Source organism: Watersipora subatra, chromosome 2 (genome assembly GCF_963576615.1).
Source record: "Watersipora subatra chromosome 2, tzWatSuba1.1, whole genome shotgun sequence".
Classification (NCBI taxonomy): Eukaryota; Metazoa; Bryozoa; class Gymnolaemata; order Cheilostomatida; family Watersiporidae; genus Watersipora; species Watersipora subatra.
In genome coordinates, this window is record NC_088709.1 from 43,306,786 (window position 1) to 43,331,134 (window position 24,349).

The 24,349-nt window shown below is 35.0% G+C and overlaps 1 pseudogene; it reads right to left on the reverse strand.

Moving 5' to 3' along the window:
- Window positions 1-24,349, reverse strand: part of LOC137388228 (glycerol kinase 3-like) — a 55,630-nt pseudogene that overhangs the window by 22,576 nt on the left and 8,705 nt on the right.

The following is a 24,349-nucleotide window of genomic DNA, read 5'->3' on the forward strand; positions in this document are numbered from 1 at the left end:
TATATAAGTATACATACGCACATTGCGGGCAAGATTTGAATAAACAATCCATCACTATGAAAAGAAAAGAACCAATGAAGCTTTCTTAAATTAGATGAGAAGAAGAGAGTGCGTTACTCATTATTTCTACCCAAATATTGACCACACACACCTCTCTTCTCCCTAACATTGACCAGTCCACTTTGTAACAAGGGTACATCGAGGCTGACAGGTATAAACAATGAGCCCGGACTGGCGCACAGAAAAGCTTGGAAGCCACTAGCATCACTTGAAATCAGCTGAATTTAGAGACAATGGTGAGTTGTGTAGATACTTACATGTAGGTTGAGAATGAAGGCAGTAAATTGATTGAAAGGAAGAAAGAGGAAAAGAGGAAAGAAAAAGGTCTAATAACATTGGAGGGACGAGACGGAAGGCAAGGAATTTAGCAAGATAAGGAATTGAGAAAGGATATAGATAGGCTATTATTGCTTTTAGTATACTTTGTAATCAAATTCCTTGTTTTAATATGATATAGATGTATTGTATTAGCTTATAGCATGTAAGTTATTAGTAGCACTTACATAGTTTAGAATATCGCTCCTTTTTTCAGTTGCGTTATTCAGACAGCTAATAAGGTCTAGCAATCAGTTTCTTTAAAATCTTTCTCAAAATTTTTAAGAATTTTCGACTCAACATAGTGAAATCCTACAATATGTTTCCATGACACGAATTGTGTGAATTTGGAGTTATGTGCACATTGTGTTAACATGTGATTAGTGTTTCAATGGGCATTCGCATGATGCCGAATAACTCAGGAGTTTTGTTGAAGAGGATAAGAATTTCTACTTCAGAGGTCACAGCAGTGTATTTGCAACTCAAATCAAAATAAAAACAACTGAAATGTAGACGCTGTTTAAAGCAGAATAGTGTGGCATGTTTTTACTCATCATCCGCAAGTGCCATCGTTTGCGTGCATGAAACGTTCGATACAGATTTGTGAGTAAAAAAACTCAGATAAATCTACGACATGGAAACATAGTGAACTCATTACAAAAATATTATTAATCACAGAACATGGTCAACAGAAGACTAGTTTCCACTTTCCAATAATGCTCTATGACAGTTGGATTTGATGAAACATGCTTGAAAACTTTAGGTACGGCTAGAAAACCTGTAATACATTTAACTACATGAATTCTAATACTTTTTTTACAGAAGCACTACACAAAAGCTGAACACTTGGGAGATGTTGTGGTGGCAGGAGCGAGTGGTGTTAGCTTCAGTGACTCTGACAGCCTATACATCAGTCGGGCCATCAGCAAGACCAGCCCAAACCTGGGTGGTATAGTCTCATGTACCATCAGTTTAGCTCAAACAGACTTCCTTACTACCTCTTTTAGCTACTACAGCGTGGCTGGTGGACCTAATGGATCCGTCGCAGTCCGTAATGAAACTGCGAACGAGCTTGAATTTTACAGCAAGGAACGAGTTAAAGTATTTAACATGGAGCTACCGACAGGCAAACAAAAGGGAATAGCTATCGATGGTCAAGGTCATATATATGTATGCGACAGCGAAAGCGATTGCGTAAGAGTATACCAGAGTAGCGGCAGCCTGTTGAGAGTCATCACTAGCCCAAACATCAAAAAACCACAAAACATTGCCCTCATGACCAATGCAGTAGTGGTGACGTGCCATGGAAATGCACCTGCCACAGTGTGCTTAGACAACGAAAACGAGCTGCTCTGGGAAAATGATGACTTGGAAGAGCCTGTAGGTGTAGCTGTAGACGACAACAATAATGTCTACGTGTGTGATGTAGATGAGGGCAAAGTAATTATGATGACCAGTGATGGAGAAATGACTTTTGATATGCTTGATGAGGAACAGCTGCAGCGAGGAAAGCCATCTGATGTGGCAGTGAGTGGAAACAAGATGGCCGTGCAGTTACTAAACAAGGACATGGTTAAACTATTTCGTTTGACTTCATAGACTGAGATGTAGATAGATAGAAGGTACAACCAAACATAGTAGGTAACTATAATACCTCTTGTTGCTAAAAGTGACAATTAGAACCAAATAATCTGATACAATTTGTGTAAACATTTACATGTGTGTTGTCAACGCTTTCATATCAACAGCATACAGATATGCCTTTTCAACAATTCATATACACATATGCCTTTTCAACAATTCATATATACACATATGCCTTTTCAGCAATTCATATATATATATACACATATGCCTTTTCAACAAGCATATATACACATATATATGCCTTTTCAACAACTCATATATACACATATGCCTTTTCAACAATGCATATATACACATATGCCTTTTCAACAATTCATATATACACATATGCCTTTTCAACAACTCATATATACACATATGGCTTTTCAACAATTCATATATACACATATGCCTTTTCAAATAGAAGTTCTAAAATTTCATCTACTGTATAATAGTGCTCAATACAGACAGTATATTAGTATGTGTGAGCCTGTTTGTAAGCCTCCACCCTGACAACTTTGATAATATATACAATGATATGACCAAGCATATGAGGGACTATTGCAAGCACTAACACTCCTACTTTGACAGCGCCACAGTCACTAATAACTCTCCACTTTTAACCTGTTATAAATTCTCTTCTGATGGAATGAATAGTAATCATCACCAAATATTTATGCATTTTAAAATTGAATTTTTACAAAATCACTAAAACGTTCTCTGTTTCTCTAATGAGTCAAATATGAGTTCAGTCATAAGTTATAATAACATGACACCTCATATAGCTCCAAGTAGATACAGTCAAAGACTCAAATATGTAACGCAATAAATACAGTTGACACCTCTCATATTGCTCCCAGTACATACAGTCAGAGACTTGTATATGTAACACAATAAATACAGTTGACACCTCTCATATAGCTCTCAGTACATACAGTCAAAGACTCGTATACGTAACACAATAAATACAGTTGACACCCCTCATATTGCTCCCAGTACATACAGTCAGAGACTTGTATATGTAACACAATAAATACAGTTGACACCTCTCATATAGCTCTCAGTACATACAGTCAAAGACTCGTATATGTAACACAATAAATACAGTTGATACTAGTTATATGATGATTATCAAATAAAGTTAAACATTTACAGTCCATGAGGAAGCAGTGCTTCTAGAGGAAGCAGTGCTTCTAGAGGAAGCAGTGCTTCTAGAGGAAGCAGTGCTTCTAGAGGAAGCAGTGCTTCTAGAGGAAGCAGTGCTTCTAGAGGAAGCAGTGTTTCTAGAGGAAGCAGTGCTTCTAGAGGAAGCAGTGCTTCTAGAGGAAGCAGTACTTCTAGAGAAAGCAGTGCTTCTAGACGAAGCAGTGCTTCTAGAGGAAGCAGTACTTCTAGAGGAAGCAGTACTTCTAGAGGAAGCAGTGCTTCTAGAGGAAGCAGTGCTTCTAGAGGAAGCAGTGCTTCTAGAGGAAGCAGTACTTCTAGAGGAAGCAATACTTCTAGAGAAAGCAGTACTTCTAGAGAAAGCAGTACTTCTAGAGAAAGCAGTACTTCTAGAGGAAGCAGTGCTTCTAGAGGAAGCAGTGCTTCTAGAGGAAGCAGTACTTCTAGAGAAAGCAGTACTTCTAGAGAAAGCAATGCTTCTAGAGGAAGCAGTGCAATTAGATGCATATTATATGCATGCACCTCTTAAAGTTGATTATAGTCTAATATTAGAGAAAAGGGTAAAACAATCCTTAGAGTTCATGGACAAGACTTCAGTACATATACCGTAAAACTTCTATTTGAGTGCCACTATGGGAGAAGGGTTGAGAAATAGAGTGCCATCCTATAATTGACCGCCACCTCTACTTGAATGCCACTTCCATTTGACTTTTGTAATCTTCACAAACCCATAATAACAAGTGATCAGTAGTATGACATAGTGTGAAGGGAGAGTCAGAACTTATGATTAATTCTACATACAAATCAAACCGAATGCAATCTTTTGTTACAAGAATATTTGCTCCAATATTTGAAGGTTTTCCCTTCAAGAAGCAAATATTGGAGTTGAATAACTTTGTAAATCAAGGTAGACTTTAAACCTCTAAAAAATAATATATGTAAACCTCTTTAGCTTTTTTATTTGTTCTAGAGAGTTCTGGCTAAAAGGTATAAAAAAACCTCAACATACCCATGAGGTAGAGTAATAGTAAACAAGCTGAATTTCCTGGTTCTCATCTCGTTTAATCATATGTGCTAAATTGGAGATGGAGTTTCTATTAAATTTGGTGTTTTATAATAGAACTGCGATGCTGCTCTATATAGATAAGATCAATCAAAATATGTTCAGTTGTTTATTTAATAGATATACATTTGTTGATGCTTCTTTGGCAAAATATAATATAATAGGCAAAATATAATATAAAAATGTTGTTATTTACTCTTCTCTGCTTTAGTGAAATTACATAATCCTCTAGATCATGGCTTAAGAGTGTTGAAGATGTTGTCCTTCTGTTGGCTGTAGAAATAGCAGCAACAAGTAGCACAAGCTAGAACATGTTGGTTCGATGGTTTTGTCTTGGCAGATAAGAGTCATTGTTAGACCTGCACGATTTGTTTCCCCATGCCAATTCGGTTATCGACCTCAACTTCAATCGAACAGCGTTCATAACCAACACACATGAGGACTCACCACGGTGTCAAATGATTTCACAATTGATTGCGGATAACCTGACACCGAGGCAACCCGAACATCCTCATTTCATGAACCTTAACTTCAGATTTTTGTAATGAAATTTAACCCTTTCACTGCCAACCATGTACAAATTCAAGTATCTACCCAGTGCAAGCCATTTTACCGAAAATTGCCGATATTGCTTCATGATATGTATACAGTAATTTTTTCAATCTCTATCTAGAACATTTTTGTTACGGTACATATTTTATTTTGACAACATTTTAACTAACATTGCTACCCTAAGACACTTAATTATTTGCCTCATCTAACTTTCGCGTTTTCGCGGAGACATCCTCTCGCGAACATTTCGTGTGCGAAACTAAACTATCATAACAAACGAGCGGAACCGCAAAATTAACTAGCTTTGTTCATTGATAGTCCAAGAAACAAATGGCAGCAAGCGAACAAATTGCATTATCGACCTCGCCCACACCATTCTACCTGCGGCTCACAATTACAAACTAGTCCCAAATTGAAATTTTTTTCTTATCGGTGAACCAAGCCCGTATTCCCTGGAGCAGCTGGCCGGCTGAGCCATCCCAAATTTTTAGGAACTTTTTGCGGCTAAGTACAGTCAAACTCGGATAACTCGCCCTCGGATAAAATGTAACATTTCATCTCAAACACAAGGTTAACTCGAATGGATTTGTTTGGTCCATTCCCACGCAATGATAAATTGCTTCAGATAACTCGACCTCAACATCATTTATTCGAAAAGTTATTTGCCCAAGGGCTATGGAGACGGTTTTTATCGCTGTAGAATATCACTTTATTCGAAGCCATAGAGACAAACATCCACTTTTAGCAGTTCTTAGGCGTCATTATTATCATCATCAGCTGCAAAATATTCTTGTTAACGATCTTTATGCAAAATATCAAGTTTTACCAAACATCCGCTTGGCCAAATCCCATTGAAAGCGTGGAAACTTCCGTATGAACTTAAAATAAAATTGGTAAAATTGATTTTCGTTAAAACGCTCAAAAGAAAAAGATGTCTTTTTTCTGAGCGTTTTATGTGCGGTAAGTTTTGCCTATTTTAATTTAAAAACATCACCACCTTTAAAAATTTAAAAAGTCACATCACCTAAAACAAAAATAATCTCAAAAAATAGAAAAATGTTAATACTTTCCGATAAAATGTTTTAAAACTTCACCCGAGAGGCCCGGCTGAGGCCCTACATAAGAAAAACCAGTTGGGGGGCTTACACCACCCCCTCAACACCCCCATGTGTTCACAACTAGTCGCCTAACATTAGCCGCCCCAACTTGCAACCAGTGAATACAGGCCTGCGGTGAACTGAACCTGAGGAATCTAATTATGTTTGTTTCACTGCATTTATTTTCACATCACTATATTTTCGCACTCATCAGAGCTGCGAAATTAAGGTGCGGTGAAATTTTACACTGTATGCTACTCACGAAACTAAATACTAGCGAAATATAAGTGTCCTAGGGTATGCAAAGATTTAATGGATCTGTACTTTGTGCGATGATAAAGCTATGTGAAGCTACGATCGATGCGAAGCTAAAACGATTCTCCACAATGTTCCTTACTCTTTCAAAACTATTACTTTCACCACTATCAGAGACAATGCTGCTGCTTTAATTATCTGTATAATCACGAAAATCTGAATTGGCTATAATGCCATCAACATAACTAATTACCTGTTTTCTGACTCGCGTGCGGTACTTAATGAACTCAAACAAAAAATGTTTGCTTTTAGGTTAGAAAGTTTAAAATTGCTTCGTTGTCTTAGGCTAATTTTTCTAAAGAAGTTTTCGGACAACACTGTCAATTTCATAAAAGTCTTAAAGACCGTGGGTTATGTTGTCAACGAATAATAAAATCAGGTTACTACGTAATTGCTGGGAAAGTCGCAATAATGCGTCTATGGCAGTGAACCCTAGAAAACGCGTGAATGCGTTTAAGGCAGCGGGAGGAATAAATAGCTTTCGAGAATGGATGTGATATCTACGTATAGGTAAAGTAAAGATTAATAAACCTTTCAAGAGAAAATAGTGTCAATTTCCATGGAAGAGTCTGTGTAACTGCCCAAGCACGCAGGCACAGTTTTTATATGGAAACCGAAACCGCACCAAAAAATCGCACCTCAAACTCATACCGGTTAACCGGTGTTTTTGGTTTTGTCCGATGTCAGAAAATAAAACATTCGGCTCGATTTAATATAAACTAACCGCAACCGCCGGATCAAACCGAAACATCGTGCATGTCTAGTCATTGTAAATCATAAACAGACTCTAGTTGTAGGAAGTGTTAGTGGGTGTCTAGACAGAAAAATATCTAATGGTAGTGAAAATGCTAAAAATTAGGGCAAAGTGAAGATTTGGAAATTCATGTACATGCAGTTGTGAATGCGCAGTGATAAATTTGGAGTAGACGACTCCTAATGTATGGTAAGATTATTCAATTAATGAGATAAGGTTGACCAAGGTGTTTGATCTTTCTTTTTATTGTGAAACAAAATTAAAAAGAATGGAAAAACTTATTTTTCACTTTAAACTTTTATTTTTTGAAAGAATGAAACGAGTTGCATATTTATATTTGGTTTGTACAAATATATCTCAACTATTGGCTTGAAAATCAAATGATGACCTTTTATCAATACTTAGTTACTAGTGTTTTCATTCAAATGATAATATAACACCTTTCTTTATGCACTCCTAATTTATCAATATATCTAAAAATATTTTGAAGTTGAAGCTTTTTCTATTGTCGGAAACCGGTCAAGAGGTGCGATGAGAAATTTTGGAAATCTTGTAAAAATAAGCTTGATTACTGTTCTTTGCCCTGGTTTGTGTTGGTTCACAAATAATACGAAATGATGGATTAACAAACCAATCAGATAATCTTGAGTCAATGCAACGGTCATTGAATCGAATCTGTTTTTAATTTAAGAATTTTTTAACCCTTTCGCTGCCATAGACGCATTATTGCGACTTACCCAGCAATTGCGTAGTAACTTCATTTTATTATTCGTTGAAAACATAACCGACGGTCTTTAAGACTTTTATGATATTGGCAGTATTGTCCGATGATTTCTCTATAAAAATTAGCCTAAACAACGAAGCAATTTTAAACTTTTGTTTGAAAATTTTTAATCTAAAAATGTACATTTTTTGTGAGAGTTCATTAAGTACCGCGCGCGAGTCAGAAAACAGGTAATTAGTTATGTTGATGACCTTATAGCCAATTCAGATTCAGATTTTCGTGATTATACAGATAATTAAAGCAGCAGTACTGTCTCTGATAGTGGTGAAAGTAATAGTTTTGTAAAAGTAAGGAACATTGTGGAGGATCATTTTAGCTTCGCATCGATGGTAGCTTCACATAGCTTTATCATCGCACAAAGTATAGATCCATTGAATTTTTGCATAGCAATGTTGGTTAAAATGTTGGCAAAATAAAATATGTATCAAAAATGTTCTGGATAGAGATTGAAATTAAAAAAGTACTGTATAGCCTACATATCATGAAGCAATATCGGCAGTTTTCGGTAAAATGGCTGGCACTAGGCAGATACTCGAATTTGTACATGGTTGGCTGTGAAAGTGTTAAGCCAAAATTCATACATTTTATTTAAAAATCAAAACATAAAAAGACACCATTTATGACACATTATTGCAGCTGAGTCTCCATGGTAAGAAGATACATATATGATGGGAATCAGTTGGCTTTGATAATTTATGTTTGCATTATAAGAGAGAATAATTCCAATAGTGCCTGATGCTTTCTCATGCAATGAGAACAAAAACAGAATTGAGAAGGGCCAAGACAATCATTTACTCTGGAGACAATTCAACACAGGAATCATCAAACATAAGTAACAAATAGTAAATACCATGACCTTGACATGAAGTATAAATAAAGGTAATTATCATATAAACGAGATAACTGACACAAATACTAGTGGTTCAACATGGAATCAGAGAAATATAAATATAGCTTCAATTGAAATAGAAATTCTCTCTCTAATTAAATTTGATTGTAACCTTTAATAGTAACCTTTTAGAATAGGTTAAATAGCAATTACAACATTCCTGCTGAAACAAAGACATCCAAACTAGTATGAGCCAGTTGTTTTAATTTGATCAAATTACTACCTAAAAATTGCTTAGGCTTTTTTCTGGAAATTCCAGATCGAGCTCAAGAATGGTGCGGTGAGAACTCGATGGCCATGTAAACCGGATTGCCTAATAAGCAAGGTGTAACACAACTCCATAACCTGAATGTCATATGAAGGTTTTGTGCTACGAAACTAGTGGTGTCAATAGTTGTCGCACCTTAATGTTGTGGCGCTGAGCAGACAACTACTAAATCTGAACATTTTAGACTGAACCTGGTAGGATGTCATGAGAGTGAGTGAGCCAGTATAGCTGATGCCATAGTAATAAAGGCGTATACTCCACATGTAGAGACCATGCCTTGTTTGTTGGTTATGGCATCTACAAATACACCAAGTTGTCAGGTATTGCTAATACAGCAAGCAGATGAAACCAGAGTTGTTTCCTAGTAACAAATCAACAGCATGAGCTCAACTATGAGCATCAATAAAATATGTATTCTTGTTCTGTTATATTTCTTATTTAAATTCCTATTGTTTCTGAAAGCCTCCCAGACAAGTCTCTATGACTTGCATTGTTTACAAAAAGTATGAAGATGATGAAATCGACATGAAGCACCATATGAACGGAGCAAAAAATGAAGAAACAAAAATCCAGATTTATTGAGTGAAATGAACAAATGCATTTTAAAAGTTGGTAATCTAATTGTCTTGCAGAGAAGCCAGGATAGTGAATTGAAGGTTGTAGTAACAAAAAGTTCATAAACTGAAACATACGATGGCAGGTGTAGTACGTTGGTGTCACAGAGTAGAACACGATGTTTGTTATATGTGTGAAAAGATAAATAGAAATAATCTAGGCAGAGTTTACAGAGGATTTTAAAGCCTGTAACACATAAAGAGAAAGGAGCAAGTTTGTTATAAGGCGATATGTTTAAAGACTTGGTGATGTGATTGATAAGAGTTTGGTGAGCTGGAATATATGATCAGTAGTAGAGAAGTCTTAGTATAGATTTTTGCAAAAGGAATATAATTCTCTACCGTCTATAGGATAAGACAGGGAAATATATATCAACATCATTGAACAGATGACAATGCATAAATTCAAGGAAAAACAACAGCGCTGTCTTTTTGTATATGAATTGTCCGCATTACCACAACATCATTCATTAGCAGCATAACAACAAACCCTACAGACACTGTCTTTATTGTTTGTGATGAAATAATAGTATAGCCTGATTCCATGTTTTATTTAATAGCTTTTCAACCAGAACTGTAATAATTGGAGTTGTAGGCTCATGAAAAAGAGTATGTCGCTAATAACATCAGCAGGATATCCATTTATACAATCAAGTGGTTACTTAATAAGCAACAGTATGTGGTATGAAGCAGAAGGTTCAATCACTGAGGAGTCCAAAATACTGCTGCAGCTTGAAAGTAATAGCTGATGTCAACTATTACAAGGATAACAACTAGTGACTTCATTTTACACATAATCTTATTCTGAGCAATTTAACTGCGATCAATTTTTGTCAATTTTAATCTTGAAACCTACTGGAAGTCAGATGACCTCAAACTTTAAAAACAATTGCAAATACATGTAATAGAAAAATTCTGTCAAAAATACTTTCTGATAAAATCTGTTAAAATTTTGGGTAAGTTCATCTTTAAATATTGTAAACATTTCATCTTCTACTTTAGTAATATTATTTTAAGGACTGAAAAACAGTTTATTGTTAGTTATTTTGAAATTGAAAATTGTGCTGTATTGCTAACTATTGTTTTATAATGCTTTCCTTTGACATAAACTCAATACACTCGGAGTACCAGTACCACCCCCAACTCTTCTAAAGGATCTCAACTATGTGTCTAAGAGAAATCACCTGCGCTCAGTAATATCAGGTTATGAGCAACCACAATTATAAATAGAAAGAAGTGAAAATTAACAGGTGAAATGTGAGCAGCAGACGTTGTCTGAATTCCACTGAAACCAATCGATGGACTGAAGAGAGAGAGAGCCGTGCAATCACGTGGGATTCAGCTATAATTAGATGTAGATAAAGCACTTGCAGAGCAAACCAAATGTAAGCACCTGCAGTAGCTTGTCACAATGCAGTTTCAAATGCATGTTACAGTATGAAAGTACCTGTATTACGGTGTTATTATTCTACAATATAAGAAAACGCTGATCTGGAATAGCGCAAAGTCACCTGCTTGAACTTGTCATGCAGACACTTACATATGCCAATAGGTAAGTTATTACAGGGTGCATCTATCAGAACACAAACTAGAACCAGATTGTCTTGTTTACAATTACATGAAAAAGCTCACACATCTCAGAGTAATAATAAATTAAAATTTTTTCATCGGGTTATTAAAAACAAATTCAATTCTATTAAAACTTCTACACTGATACAAACTTTCCTATGGGTATGGTTTTGTTTGTTGTATTCTGTTTTAGAAGTCTTTGAACATAGATTTTAGCTAAGTAAGCAAACCCAAACCATAGCAGGCAAAGTTGCAAAGTGAAACCACCTCAAGCATCTGCTTACATTAATGTGAAGTCAAACCATGGCTCTCGTGATTGGTCAATACCCAACAGTTAACATCTAAGTCTATAATTTGTAGACCTAAGGCTAGAAATAACTCAACAGTATCATAATGCTGCACTAATATAGTAACATGTCTGAAGCTCGGGGAAAACGCATCGTTTTTGAACGCTGACTGAGTTTAATGAGATGGTTGGACAGTTTGATGCAAACATGAATTCCAATAAACATCTAAACATGGAGTAAGTAATGCCCGAGTATGATGCTGCAGGTCTGAACTGAACAATTATTCAAATATTAGTCCAAATATGCAAGTACGAATGTCGGTCGATAAAAACTGTGAAAAATGATAAATAATTTGAAAAGGAATCTAATTGCTTTATAAATTTGAAGATATATCTGTTCAGAAAATTTAAACATAAAATCCATATCAACAAACCCGATACCCGAAAAACCCGTAGGCAAAGAAATACCCGAGCCTAGCACTACTAGCTACCCGATACTCGAAAAACCCGAACAGAAGGGGGCGGGTCTAAACTCGTCGACCAAGAAGTACTCGTGCCCAGCACTAATTCATACCATATGAAGCCATGCTCTAATCACAATTCATACCATATAAGGACATGCTCTGATAACAATTCCTATCGTATAAGGACATGCTCTGATAACAATTCATACCATATAAGGACATGCTCTAATAATAATTCATACCATATAAGGATATACTCTAATCACAATTCATACAATATAAGGATATGCTCCAATAACAATTCATACCATATAAGGATCTAATCTAATAACAATTCACACCATATAAAGACATGCTCTAATAACAATTCATACAATATAAGGATATGCTCCAATAACAATTAATATCACATAAGGATATGCTCTAATCACAAATCATACCATATGAAGACATGCTCTAATCACAATTCATACCATATAAGGATATGATCTAATAACAATTCATACCATATAAGGATATGCTCTGATAACAATTCATACCATATAAGGATATGCTCTAATCACAATTCATACCATATAAGGACATGCTCTAATAACAATTCATACCATATAAGGATATGCTCCAATAACAATACATACCATACAAGGATATGCTCTAATAACAATTCATACCATATAAGGATAATCTCTAATAACAATACATACCATATAAGGATATGCTCTAATAACAATTCAAACTATATAAAGATATGATCTAATCACAATTCATACCATATAAGGACATGCTCTGATAACAATTCACACCATATAAGGATATGCTCTAATCACAATTCATACCATATAAGGACATGCTCTAATAACAATTCATACCATATAAGGATATACTCTAATAACAATTCAAACTATATAAAGATATGCTCTTGTGATTTCTAATCATAGTTGAAAAACAATTGAATATAGAGTTTCATCACAATGGAACAGTCTACCAATAAACTTACATAATATTTCAATACTTAGGAACTTAAAGAGAGATGTCAAGAGCCACTTGTTAAACCTAAATTAACCAAAACCAGCCTACTTTTTTATTGTAATGAGATAGTGAATGTTATTTTCATTACCAAGTTGTACCAACTTTGGTGGACCCAGCATGTTGACTAGCTGCAGTGCTACTGAGCATATGGACATCATCATATTCTACTCACGTGAAAACTAAACTTTCACTTTCTTTTTTCATTTAATTAATACCTATTTTAATATAGATTTTATATATATTTATTATATATATTTTATATACATTATATATAGATACATGTCGTTTTAAAGAAATCAAGCTAAAAAAGGAAACTTTAAAGGTTGACTTGCAACAAAATTCACATTACAGTTATTTGGTATCAAAAGACTCACCATGTCTTACTCTGTTGAGTGGTAGGTGCAAAATATGTGGAAATGTAATTACAAGCTTTTAAAGCTCAAAAACGAACAGTTAATTGCCACCATTACAAAACTGCGGCAGATTAGAATCTCTTTCCAAAACGGCTCAAACGGGACGTAGATGAACAAGATGACTTCTGTTTACACTTTCATGCAACCTCATTCGTCGAAATATTTTCACAAATATACTTCACACATTCAATAAAACAATGTATATTGTCCTTACGCATCTATTTCATCATCATTGTAATGCTGCCATTTTGAGCACTGATATCTCATGACCCACTGTAAAAACTCGTTTAATTTTTTAACCTTGGCTCGAAAAAATGCATATCGTCCTCTGATAAGCATGACGAGCCTGTTGGTCACCTGTGATGGTCGACAAATGCTGTAGAAATTATTCGCGCTGTTTGGCAGGAAGTATAGGGCACATCAGATTACGGCTAGACGATTAGGCCAAGCCGAACCAAAACTGTAAAGTAGCGAGCATTTATATTTGATACGGGCTTTCCGGTAAAACCCTGAAGTGCTTGTCATAAACTACTGCTACGAGAAGCTTTATATTGAGCCTATTATTGACCTTTCAATTTACGTGAGAACATCAGGTGTCAAAACAATAACCAAAACGTTTGCATACGTCAGAGAAATAAACTGATTCCAATCTACGCCGATCTCGTGTGGCTGCAATTAACTGTTCCTTTTTTAGCTTTCAAGAGCTTGTAATCACATTCCCATATATTTTGCACCTACAACTGAGTAAGACATGGCGAATCTTTTGATACCAAATAACAGTAATGTGAATTTTGTTGCAAGTCAACCTTTAAACCATGCGAGTATATTAATGTTTGACGACCTTTACTAAAACCTCTCAGCAGCTACAACGTTGTCTCGTGCATGGCGGTTGTTAGGCTGTCAGCCAGACACGTGCCACACGCCATTAAAAGCTTAGCAACTGCAGTAAGGACAAACAAGGCATGTAATAATATTTATGTCACGCAGTGCTACAAAGACTGTTTTAAATGTGTTTGCTGTTGGCGAACAGTGTTGCTATTTTTAGACACATTTCATGTGTTTTGACTAAGCACGAGTTGTCAAAAGACAGATGTATTGATTTCATACGAGAAAAGATTATAAATATAAAATTCCTAAAACCGGACATAGAAAATTGACAAAAAGTAAGTGTTGCTAAGATGACCTCTATGATGAGACAATATTTTAATTGTTTGTCTCTTTCAAAATAAATAACAGCAAAACTGCCCAAAACCCAACTTTTAACAAAAATATAAAATTATCGACAGATTTATGAAAATTACTCTAATGCATTTTTGGGCTGTATAAAAAACATTACCTTCTTAAAATAATAGTGATTTCATTTTAAAAAATTACTGCAAGATAGCTATTTGCTTTTATTTTATGAAATTTTGTTGAAATTCCATAAAAGTTAATTTATTAACCATTTTTGTACAATTACAACAAGTTTGTAGCAGAAAGTATAGTATTTAATAAGTAATAGATTTTAGATGTTGGTAGATTTTGTAAGTGCTCAAACAGCTTCTGTACACGACAGCAGTCACTAGTTATAGACCAATGGATGCAATGAAGCTATAGCAGCAGCCGAAGTGATAAAGCTTTAGACAAAAATGTGAATAAATTGTTTTGAATACAACAATGTGTTATAGATGGTATACTAAATTTAACTTTGAGTTGTCCTTGACCTCTTAACCACAAGAAGAGAAGTTTAAGTTCAAGAAGAAAGATGACAGAACATAACTTATTAGCTTACTACTACAGCCACTAGTAAACCATTTAAAATACTTTTATTACTAAAAGCTGAAATTGTGAAATTTATATTTTTGCTCATGAGGCTTCATCGTTTTACATTAGTTCTGTGATGTCATCGACTAATAACTGTATTGGCTATTTCAGGAAGGTGTCAAGGTCATTCTCGCGAGTTGTTAACTTTCAAAAATGTCTACTTTAGTTTATTCTTTTATTTTTGAGATTTTTTGTTTAAGATAATATTAAGTTATTAAAACAGATATTAATCACCGTATTAATAGATATAAAATAGTATATAATATATGGAATATATATTAATCACCTACTTCCTCCTACTAGTAATATTACGAATAAATTCATGCAACTTTTGAATCTTCTAGGCTCACTTCAATCTGTGAGCAATATATCCTATACATAAACTAGCATTAAAACTGTTTTGAAAAACACACATCAATCCATATCCTTGCTGGTACGTTGTTAGGCCATGATACAGCTACCCAACTTGTCAATGTGTTGACCTTTTGACCTTTGATCGGTCAAATTTATGCTATTTAGAGTAGCCTTCAGAGAGAGACCACTCTTTACAGTGAGTCTTTACGGATATCGGTATTTACGCTGTGTTTTTAATACTTATATCAAACTTTAATTCATTAGCTATGAGTCCTGATGGTGATAAAAAAGGGAGAACCAAAAATTAGGTACTATGGAAATGGGTCTGCTAGCAATAAACAAAAGTCAAAGAAGAGTGAGATACCAAACTTCATCGGCAGAAGGAAAGTTATTGGTTTGTTTGAATTACTAGATTTATTGCACAAACATCCAGAAAAAATTCTCACGAGTGACTTTATGGGCAGTTTTAATGACAGGTGGATGAGTAACTTTATGAATATTTTCAACAGTTGCCAGAAACAGGCTTTTTTGCGGGTATTTCTCCAAATAAAAGATTCAAAAAACATAGATGCTAAGAGGCCCACCATACAGCAATTTCATTTTGCGGTCCCAATCCCGGAACGAATTGCGGGCGTATCCCAGGGTCCTACTATAGCACTACCATGGATTATTTAATATTGTGGTACGACCCTGGCAGTCTGGTGTATGGTAAGAGATCATCATGTGTAACAGCTATGTGCACAATTATTCCACAACACTACAGGGTGGTTGAACAGTGAAGTTAGTAGTCTGCCTGAGTGGAACACTTGAGTATCTGAGTTCAATTACTGTGTAGTGTATTATTTATTCTTAACCTCTAAGCCTGGCTTCAAAGAGACAGACAGGGCTCTTATCAGAGTAAAGATTATGTACTATAACTACTCTTATTCATACCTGGAGTTGTCATTCCTACCATACAATCAACCAGCTACTCATGAGGTACTATTTGAAAATTAAATTGTACTCTTTGAAGAGGTCAACTGCTATGAGTAATATTCAGTTTGTATTACAGACTGCATTTTGTTATTCCCGCTGTGGTAGTTAATATTAATTTTTTACAATAAAATTATTTTGATTCAATTAGCTATTTATACCCAAATCCTCAAAAAAATGATTAGTACGAAAATATTAAGAATAAATAACCTTAAAAAACAAACAGTTGGAATAGCTTAGTTTATTGGATTATGTACCTACTTTGCACTTTCACATAATCAAACAGAACTTATAAAGGCTGGTTACATATAACCTTCTGTTAGTTCAAGGAATAACAACTCCTATAAGAGAAAACTTCACTGAATGGAAACATGGTGATTATAATCATGACTATGTATAAGTGATAATGTTTAATGAATTTATCAGTTTCATTTTCTTACTCAAAGCATTATAATTAAACTTATATTAAATTTTAGTATATTTTATTAGAAAGTATCAGTATTTTTCTATCAATTGAGATCCTATTTGATGTTTGAGGTGATCCGACAAACAGGACGTTTCAAGATTAAAATTAAAAAGACTTCAGCCATGGTCGAAATGCTCAGAAGAAGAATATGTGCGAAATGATGTCACTAGCTCCTATTTGTTATTGTTGCTATAGTTGATATCAGTTATTGTGTTCAAGTTGCAGCATTACAGTCTCTATTCATCATAATCATTCTATCATAATCACACCTTCACTCGATCTGAACATTTTAACTGCAATCAAGTTTCATCGATTTTAATCTTGAAACATCCTGGCAGTCAGATCAACTCAAACATCCCATACTATCACAAATGATATAAAAGTACTGATACTTTCTGATAAATTCTTGTCTAAGTTCATCTTGAAATGAATGCTATAATAATTGACCATAATAGGAAATACATCCTACCTGTATCCTCTCCGAGGGTGTCCCAGAGCTTTGATCTCTCTACAGCATCAGTCCACCGCCTGAACCTCTTATTTCTCTCTGAACAACCAATGAGAAGAGATCACAATACGTATGAATACGTAAGTTATACAACGAACTACAGTCACTCAGCCAAGGGTTAGGAAGTATGTACACCTGGTGCACAGGCTAGAAAACTAACATGTAGGTGTTCACAACAACAACAGACTCGGTCTTGTTTAAAATTTGATTAGCTGCTCAAGAAGGGAGTCTGATTTCAGAGATTAGATACCTTTGGAGAAATAACAATACTTGTAATGCTACATGTATATGGAACATGCTTATTTTACATCATCCTTACAAGTTGAGGATCTGTCATGGTTTGTGTCCTCGTTTTTTGGATCACAGCTACAGGTTTTCAACATATTTCAACTTTCATAAACAAATTGCATAAAAGCTCTAAAAATTATTTTCAAAATGTCATTGCTAACTTTAACAATGCTCCACCTAATATCCATTCCCTTAACAAAGAAAGGTATTTTAAACGCAATGTGTTTAACCAATTATGATGATGCATGACGGAGCATCATTAATTTAACCAATTAATGATGCTCCGCATAATATCTGTCCTCATACCAAAGAAATATATTTTAAACGCTATGTCTAACCAATTATTTTATTGACAAAGTTGTCCTTTTTATGATCTTTGCATGAATTTGTCTTTTTATTATTTGTAATGAAATTATTGCCCATGGAGTAATAAAAAACCAAGGATGACTCCAACTCTGCCCACACTACTGAGTTTGCTGGGTGAGAAGAGCTTTGAGTTGGCTGGTGTCAGATTACAAGAAATGCAAGTGGCTCCACTATATTTAAGAAAGAAGTGGTGCATACCCGTGCTCTCCGTTGTAAGGCAGTTTGTGAAACATAAAACAAAAAAAAGGCAATTCGTCCACAGTGATCCTGACACCTACCTTCCTCAAATATGAGACGTTGAAAGACATCAGTAGTGATGGCAGACAAATCCTCAGGATTTAAACTCCATACTCCAATGCAGTACCCGGCAGCCATTGCTGCACCGAGTGCTGTCGTCTCTGGAACGAAAGGCCGAACTAAAATATTCAATATAAATAGACTATAATTATAAAATAATAAAATATCATTTGGATAAACGAAGGGATAATTCCATTGAGCATTACATACGCTGTCAGTACAGTTTGTTTACTAAAAATAACCAAACACCATCAGGTATGATTGGCTTATGTAACCACTCAAACACCAATGAAATGCCCCTTTCTAAACACCGGATTTCTCAAGCATAGGGAGGTCTAAAGGGTTGGTCACACGAGAGCCAAAACGAACTAAACGACGCAAAACAACGTCGGTGTCAGCTGTAAACTGTTTGGCCAAACACATTTCTGGACCGAAACGAACCATTTCGATCTTGCTCAATATTTTGTGGCCAAACCCTTGCTCTTATTGGCTGGTTAAAACTCTAGCGAGCACGCGTCACATTTCTCTTTACGTGCGTGTGAGCAAAGTTGAAAAATAAATGGGACAATTTTTTTATTTCGTTAAATAAACAACATGAAGCAATTTACGACAAAGCTCACCCGGACTTGTGATTGTGTTGCATAAATGTAAGATGTTGCACTCAAGTTTTGCATAAATGTAAGATAATGGTTGTTGTTTTCTTTTGTGTAGAATTGAAGTAATGTGTCATACTCATCCTGATGAAGAATCGTTGACTGATTTATTTATGTAAAACCACAGTACTATGATAAACACTGTTTTTGTTATGTACTCAGCATAGAAAAACATTCCATGTTAACAAAAATATAATTTTGTTGATTGGAAGGGTTGGCAAAATCTTTGTATCGAGTGCTTTGTTTTGAGCAGCTGAACGATCTTCTGATAAATCTGCGGCATAATTATAATTAATAATTGTTCCTCAAAGTCTTTTGTTTACAATAAAAATATTTAGCTCACATAAAAACTACTACTGAAACAGTGTCCTGTATTCATGTGTACGGTATCTAGATAGCGAAGTGACTTCGGATGCCGTGTGACATGTGACTTAGCCAAACCGAAGTAAAACAACCTCCGAACCAAACCAAACCCAAGTCGGTTTGGCCATCGTGTGACCACGGCTTAACTCGACTTTCACAGACAACAGATCAAAATTATTAGCTGTAAACAAATTCTTGAAATCAATTGCAATCTAAATACACAAACATCTCACACAAAGCCGGCAAAAAGGTACAGTGCCCCACTAAAAGCTTTAGATAACCTCCAACCTTTAGATGGCCCCACAGATGTCTTACCGACGGGAATCCCGACGAGGTCTGCTTGCATTTGCATGAGTAGAGAATTATGAGTCATACCTCCGTCGACCTGGAGAGATGCCAGAGGGATGCCGCTGTCGCTATTCATAGCGTCTAAAATCTATAAATAGATTTCGTATGCACCTTGGACATAAAACCATAATGACTAGTAGAGCTCAGTGTATCCAGAAGAAATTTACCTCTCTGGTCTGATAGCAGACGGCTTCCAGAGCTGCACTAACGTTATGTGCCTTTGTTGTGCGTGTTGACAGGCCGCATATCGTTCTACAATACAAGAAGATTAGCTCTGGTCATAGATGTCACCATGTATACCTACTACTCTGTATTTTCAGTAACATAAATAATTTAGTTTATCTACAATGATGCGTGTTTGAACTTCACCAACAGCAAGGAGATTTATTTCTGGAAAGAGGGGACAACTTCCAATCCACTAAAAAGAAGTTTACTTAGGTATTTAAGGAACTGTGGTATTTTAATGATTCATGTCCATGCTGGTCAGCCATGTTGGGCAACCATTTTGTGCAGCCATATTGAACAGCCATCTTGTGCAGCCATATTAAACAGCTATCTAGGGCAGCCATATTGAACAGCCACGTTGGGCAGCCATATTGAACGGCCATTTTGTGCAGCCATATTGAGTAGGCATATGGAACAACCATATCTGTCAGCCAAATTGCACAGCCCTGTTGGACATTCATGTTGGAAGCCATGCTGACTAGCTTGTGTGATGCAAATGATATTACTATTATTATAATCTAATGGAATTTCAGAAAAGGTAGAGAAGATTGTTATAAAGAAATTAGTAAACACTGTGAATGTTTAAAACTTGTTACACTGTAAAAACTTATAGTATTTTCAAAAGGGTACTGTATATCCCCACATATGAGCCTATCTTGGATATAAGCTGGCCATAGTAAAACATCCCTAAAATCGGGTAAGAATTATAAGAATTTATAAAAATTCAAATGATGAATAGAAAGAATAAGATGTGGTGAACTGAAACTATTATAACAAGTTTTTCCATTGTAATATCCTAGTTTTAGGGATTTGTCACATGGTGGGAATGGATAAATTTGTATTTAGTAAGTTTATATAAAAACAATTGATTTGAGATACAAATTACTTAAACCTGAAATGAAATACAAGCTCAGTCCTGACACGCCTCAAGCTGGTAAGTCGAAGTACGACTAGTTAGAAGTAGAACTAGGGATGTAAGTCACTCACCCCCTTGCATCAGGCTACCAGTGTGGACAGAAGAGACCTGTGAAGGCTGGTACAAAATAACAGCCTGCTGTGCTGTCTACTGTGGCTGCTAGAGTCTCTACATCAGAACAATTCCTCTGACAATATGCATCACAAGTACTACTGTAGTATCACAAGTGCTACTCAACTACCACAAGTCGTACTCAAGTATCTCAAGTTTTAGTGAAGTACCACAAGTGCTGCTCAAGTATCACAAAAAATTAGTCAAGGACCGCAAATACCAATTTTTTTTCAACGTAATTAGATGAAAAGACACTAAGCTTTAGAATATGTATAGATTGCGCACAAAGAGCTCAGCTGAGATGAGAAGATGTGAATGTCTTTCAATCAAGAATGAACACAACAAAGGGAGAGTTGCCATAATTTTGCACACCACTATAGGATTGAAGGTATGACTAAACATATCATGAACAGAATAAGTAGTGTTAAAGAAGGGAATCTAGTCACCTGACCCAGCAGAATCGCTGATGATACCGAGATTATCCCAAAGCCAACAAATGCAAGCTCCAGCTATGGCTACAGAACCCTACAAATGAACTAATAATTTGAACTTGTTTATGATACACTTGGCATGAACAATGCCTGTGAGCGATGATTTGAACAAACATCACATAACTTCAAGTAAAAGTGATCAAATATATGATTATGCGGTACCAAGAGTTGTCTGCTCTTGTTATAACGTTATCTGATATGAACAAATAAACAATTCTCAATGTAATGAATAATAATAAACATTTAGTCATGAGATATGTAACTGGGCAGCTACTTACAGAATTAGCTGAACAGGTTGTGAACTTCTGGTTCAGAGTTATGCACATAGTTAAGAGAGTAACTAACAAGCATTGCCTAGTAAATATTCAGTTGTTAACTACTTACTATATTATGGAATGATAACTCTAACATACAATGCACTCGTGGGTTGTGATGTCCCTGTTATACAGATTTTCATCTTACGATGTGGAACACTATGTCTTTTTGCCCAAGCCATTCAACAGTTTTTTACCGTATGACATCAACATACCTTTCTCTCGAAATTCAAATTTGGCCGTCGGCGTGCTGAATACATGGGAATAATGAAGATGCCAATAAGCTATTCACCGAAATCCCTCCTGCAATGCATGAGAGATATGATGCTCGCTCTCCCGCTATGTTCAGCATTCTTCATGTTTAGTAAATGGTTGATATGCTTAGTATATGCATGAGTGGAACGAAAATTAGTGAGAAGTAAGCGAATGTGAAAGTTTATTGTGCATTTTAGATTTTAATATAATATTTACTATGAACATTAATTTATTATCTGCATATAACCATATAACTACATATATAACTTTTTGTTATCCATATAGGTCCTAAGTTTGACAACGCCAATTAAAGAAGGAAATAAGAAAGTTATTACCATTGCAAGAAGTTACGATGGTAATAATTTTTAGGTTAATAGATTAAATATAAGTTATATATATAGCTACTAAGGTTGATTTACTATTTTCTTACTAATTTGTGACAAGTACGAAAAAAAGAAAATAACAGAAAAAAAAATTTTTTCTACTTCACCAGTTTGCATTAGATAATAACTATAAGTTTCCTTACTACTCTACATGAAACTTTTGCCCTAAAATGCCACCTGAATGAATTATTGTTGTACGGGAGTCCACTGTAACTATAAAAACTCTAGATATCGCCACGTGTTATACAAGAAAGTAAAACAGAGTGAAACGCTGACCTCTAGAGCATACACGGGTGGAGCATCTTTTCCCAGCTTGTAGGCTACAGTAGTGAGTAGGCCCAGGTTTGACTGGACTATTTCAGCCCCAGTATTGTATAGGAGAAAACAACCAGTACCATAGCTGTAGTAAAAGATAATAATATTTACTTTTATGCCAATGATAAATAGCAACTTGGAATTGCATTTGAGCATCAAATAGGTAGTAACAGATATTAACAACAGGGACAGTATGACAATACGATACAATACAATATGACAGATAGTAACAATAGTGACTGTATGACAATACGATACAATATGACAGATAGTAACTATAGTGACAGTATGACAATACAATACAATATGACAGATAGTAACAATAGTGACAGTATGACAATATGATACAATACAATATGACAAATAGTAACAATAGTGACAGTATGACAATATGATACAATATGACAGATAGTAACAATAGTGACAGTATGACAATACAATACAATATGACAGATAGTAACAATAGTCACAGTATGACAATACAATATGACAGATAATAACAATAGTGACAGTATGACAATATGATACAATACAATATGACAGATAGTAACAATAGTGACAGTATGACAATATGATACAATACAATATGACAAATAGTAACAATAATGACAGTATGACAATACAATATAGCAGATAGTAACAATAGTGACAGTATGACAATACGATACAATACAATATGACAGATAGCAACAATAGTGACAGTATGACAATACGATACAATATGACAGATAGTAACAATAGTGACAGTATGACAATACAATACAATATGACCGATAGTAGCAAGAGTGTCAGTATGACAATATGATGCAATACCATATGACAAATAGTAACAATAGTGACAGTATGACAATACAATATAATGGGACAGATAGTAACAATAGTGACAGTATGACAATACAATATGACAGATAGTAACAATAGTGACAGTACGACAATACAATATGACAGATAGTAACAATAGTGACAGTACGACAATACAATACAATATGACAGATAGTAACAACAGGGACAGTATGACAATACGATACAATACAATATGACAGATAGTAACAACAGGGACAGTATGACAATACGATACAATACGACAGATAGTAACAATAGTGACAGTATGACAATACAATACAATATGACAGATAGTAACAATAGTCACAGTATGACAATACAATATAGCAGATAGTAACAATAGTGACAGTATGACAATACGATACAATACAATATGACAGATAGTAACAACAGGGACAGTATGACAATACGATACAATACAATATGACAGATAGTAACAATAGTGACAGTATGACAATACAATACAATATGACAGATAGTAACAATAGTCACAGTATGACAATACAATATGACAGATAATAACAATAGTGACAGTATGACAATATGATACAATACAATATGACAAATAGTAACAATAATGACAGTATGACAATACAATATAGCAGACAGTAACAATAGTGACAGTATGACAATACAATATAGCAGATAGTAACAATAGTGACAGTATGACAATACGATACAATACAATATGACAGATAGCAACAATAGTGACAGTATGACAATACGATACAATATGACAGATAGTAACAATAGTGACAGTATGACAATACAATACAATATGACCGATAGTAGCAAGAGTGTCAGTATGACAATATG